The following is a 4,103-nucleotide window of genomic DNA, read 5'->3' on the forward strand; positions in this document are numbered from 1 at the left end:
CTCTGCTACGGTCGCTACTACAATGCGATCGGAGTCCGTGACGCCACTTGCGAGACTCACGGGGATGGTTTCTTGCCGGAAACGCGCGAATCGCTGGGACTTTCTCCGGTACGAACTGCTTGGGGGCACGAACTCTGCACGCTCAATCGCTCAATACGCTGCAGTGCATTGCCGCAGTAGAGGAATGCGAGAAGTTGGAAGGCGTGTGAGGTGGCGCCACCACCCGTTAAACATGTCTATTAGCAACACTGAGACATACGCCAGCGTGTTGTGCGAATTTGTAGCCTATTTTGTGCACATATAATGGTCAGTAGGCTTCTACAAAATAGTTTTGAATTAACAGCTTGAGAGTTCGCAAGAAAACATTTGTTATTCTCCGGGTAGACAAGCAACACGGAGCAGGGAGAGGCACGTTCTTTTATTTCCCAACGGTCGTAACTTGAGCAGAAGGCGGCGTCTCTGTAGGTTGCCTCCGCGGCAGAGACGTCGTCCAAGCATACTTACCTGGTGCCGAGGCTACCGTGATCAGCAAGGCGGTGCCTCCAGGGAGAGGTGCGGGCATTGCACTACGCTCGTGCTGACCCCTGCCACTACCCCAAACTGGGGCAGATGGGGCATGCAATTTTTGGTAGTGGGGGACTGCGTTCGCGCTTTCCCCCTCGCTATACCATCAAAAGTCAGATTATATAACTCATCGGCGGCTGTTTTGGTGCTGCTCCGTTGCAGTCACTTCGGTAATGCGAGGTCGTTCGCTTAAGGGGAGTTTAGTTACGTAATAATTCAGATCATAAATAGATAAACCTCGTGGGATGCACAGGTTTGCTTAGTAAGAAATGACCTTCAGCAGTCTATTTCGGATATTAAGTATCAGGGGAATCCCTCCTCTCCTCTATCATTTGCCTCTTATCGGCGTTAATTAGTCGCACTTTATCCGCCTAGAGCAAGTTTGTAGGTACACCATCGCTACTGTCGCTGGAAGAAAAAGGCGCAGTATCTGTCACACTTGCTCTGTATGACAGATAATAATAATGAGATTCTTGTTGAGGGGGGAAGAGAAGGGGGGGATTACACGGCCCTATAACTGTCTCCTGTACTTGCAGGGATACACCGCAACGGGGCCGAGTAGAGGGGAAGGGGGAGCGAAAGCGTTGTCGTTGGTAGTCAATGTCGAGGACCCCTGGAGAAAAATGCCAAACATGGAAGGGCAAACACTCGTACAACAAGGATTGGTGGATTTTGAAGCGGGGACGTGCCGCGCAAAGGAGAAAGCCTTCATGACATATGTAGAGATAATTATGAGGTTTAAAGAAAGGGAAAAAAAAAAAGAAAATCTGATAGGGAGATTTGGAATGTCATGGATGCTTATGCGAGCAGTTGGATGCGCGCGGTGGGAGGAGTGGGGCCTTGCAGAAGGGGCAAAGAGCCTTGTGGGATAATATAGGAGGAGATAAGATAATAATAATAAAAAATAATAATAATAATAATAATAAAAAAAAGTAGTCTGAGGGCATATTTGAAATGCGACAGATAGGCTGGGAAGGAAGGGCCTTTGCAGAGGTTGCATGGGACCTTATGGGATATATAAAGGAAGAATTGATGATAATAAACACCACAAAAAAAAAAAAGTGGAGGGAGAAAAAAAAAAAGTCTGAGGGGATTATTTGAAATGCAGGAGATAGGGCCTTTGCAGAAGGTGGATGGGACCTTATGGAATATGTAACGGAGGAATTGATGATACTAAACAGACAAAAAAAAAAAAAAAAAGAAGAGAGGAAAAAAAAAGTAGTCTGAGGGCATTAGTTGAAATGCAACAGATAGGCTGGGAAGGAAGGGCCTTTGCAGAGGTTGCATGGGACCTTATGGGATATATAAAGGAAGAATTGATGATAATAAACACCACAAAAAAAAAAAAATAATAAGTGGAGGGAGGAAAAAAAAAAAAAAGTAGTCTGAGGGGATTATTTGAGATGGAGGAGATAGGGCCTTTGCAGAAGGTGCATGGGACCTTATGGAATATGTAACGGAGGAATTGATTATGATAAACACACACACAGAAAAAAAAAAAAAAGATTCTGTGGGCATTACATAAATTGGTACAGATAAAAGTTAGACGATTTGCGGGCAGTTGGTTGCGCGCAGGAGTGAGAGAATGTCCTTGTGCAAAAGGGCCTTATAGGACTTAAAGAAAAAAAAAACACAAACAGAGTAATGATAATAAAAGAAAAAAATGGAACTGGAGCTATGCGGGGAATAGCGCGGGAGTGGCACACTGAATTGGTGAGAGTTGCTGGCAATAATTTGCGCACTAGGGGAAGATGGAAAGTGTTCACAGTTTTGCACTTAGTCCACTGTCCCGTAGGAATAACAGGAGCACTTTTAGGGCACTTTGCACTTTGTGGGGAGGGCCAGACGGGTGAAGGATCTCACATGTGTTAGCACAGGGAAGTCCAAGATTTCGGTAACCTTCCCGAAGGAGGTGTCGCGGTTGCGAGTACGCAGGGCACATACACAGAACGTGTTCGAGTGTTTCTGCGTCACCGCACGACGCACACAGGGGAGACATTCCTCGTAGTCGGCTAGCGCGCACACCGGTCCAAACACATCCGATGCGGAGGCGCAACAGCAGAACATAGTCTCTCCGGGCGAAGAGGCGAGTATTAACTGCACGGAAGGGGTGGCCGCTGGCGATGCGAGGGTCAGGGTGGTGGGAAATGGTGTGTCGCGCGATTGCAAGACGAGCACAGTCATATGTAGTGTTGTCCGCGCACATGGGAACGGACGGGTGGGGGGCTGATCGTGCGAGCTCATCAGCAAGTTCGTTGCCCCCTATCCCACAGTGCGATGGGATCCATTGTAGGACTGTATCGCAGCCGGATTCGGCGAGGCGTTGGAAGTTGCGTGCGCATACTTGCAGTAGGCGAGGTCCTTTGCTAGGCTGCGCAAGGGCCTGAAGCGCTGCCCTCGAATCGGTGAGAATGGCAGCATTTTTAATTTCAGGGCTTTCCAGGAGCAGGGTGGCTGCCAGATTGAGTGCAGCGATCTCAGCTGTTTGTGACGAGGAAGGGAAGTGTAGCCTGCATAATTTAGAGGTGTCCAAGTCGGGAATCACACATGCAGCAGCTGCGGATTTTTCTTGCTGACGGACTGACCCATCAGTAAAGATGAGGGTTCGGTGACGAAAATCCGTGTGAATTTTGGATGCGGCCTCTTGCTGAAGTTCGCATACGGGCGTGTTTCGTTTGCTCTTCACCCCTGGGAGACCCTGATAGATGCGGGGCGGGCAGATTTCATGTGGGGGTTGTGAAGCAGCAAGGGGCGGTGGAGGGGGGCCCAGTATCTCACGGAAGAGGCACATGACACGACCGATGCGTGTGTTAGGTTTGGCTGAAATTCTGCGAAGAAGTTCAGAGCCATCTTGTGCTCGGTGAAGCCGCTCGATGTGGTTGAGGGCAGTTTTGAGTGCTCTTAGTGAGAGGGGGATGGTGCGGGTTTCTGCATAGGTCGCTGCCACCTGAGATCCGTTGGGGAGACCATATATGTGTCGTATGGCGTTCCTATGGCATGTGTCCAGCCTTTTCCATTGGAGTGGGCTGAGGCTGAGCAGGGGAAGGGCATACAATGCTCTGGCTGAGGCGATCGCTTCATGGATTCTTGCACAGAGCGGGGGAGAGGCTCCTTCACCTTTGGCAAGGAGACGAAGCGCTAGTTTACCTATGCGCTTGGTGTCTGCGCACACTTTATCCACCGCAGGGCGCCAGGTGATGCGGGCATCAATTTTGAGGCCGAGGTAAACAACCGTTGTGCGCCAAGGCAGGGGGGTTCCGTCCAGGCGAAGAGGGCGTGTTTTGTTGCGGGCTGCAGCACCACGGGGATGGTAGAGCAGGGCTTCAGTTTTTTCGGCCGACACTGCGAGTCCGACACTGCGAATAAACGCGGTGACAGCATCGAGCGCACGCTGAAGGTCGCGAAGCGATGAGGCGTTGCTGCGGGTTGTTGATGAGGTGAACAGGGCAACATTGTCCGCATATACACACACACGCACAAACTCGCGCACAGCACGGGGGAGACACAAGGGTAGTTGGGCCAGCACGATGTTGAATAGG

General features: G+C 50.1%; 1 non-coding gene across 1 annotated transcript; it reads left to right on the forward strand.

Annotated features, from left to right (window-relative positions):
* The first annotated feature begins 496 nt into the window (after nucleotides 1–496).
* On the forward strand, nucleotides 497–660 carry LOC146184331 (U1 spliceosomal RNA). The gene has a single exon (XR_014708996.1). It is a non-coding gene; the product is annotated as a U1 spliceosomal RNA (small nuclear RNA).
* Nucleotides 661–4,103: the final 3,443 nt, after the last annotated feature.

The sequence above is a fragment of the Amblyomma maculatum genome, chromosome 7, assembly GCF_055883805.1.
Source record: "Amblyomma maculatum isolate TAMU_Amacu chromosome 7, ASM5588380v1, whole genome shotgun sequence".
Lineage (NCBI taxonomy): Eukaryota > Metazoa > Arthropoda > Arachnida > Ixodida > Ixodidae > Amblyomma > Amblyomma maculatum.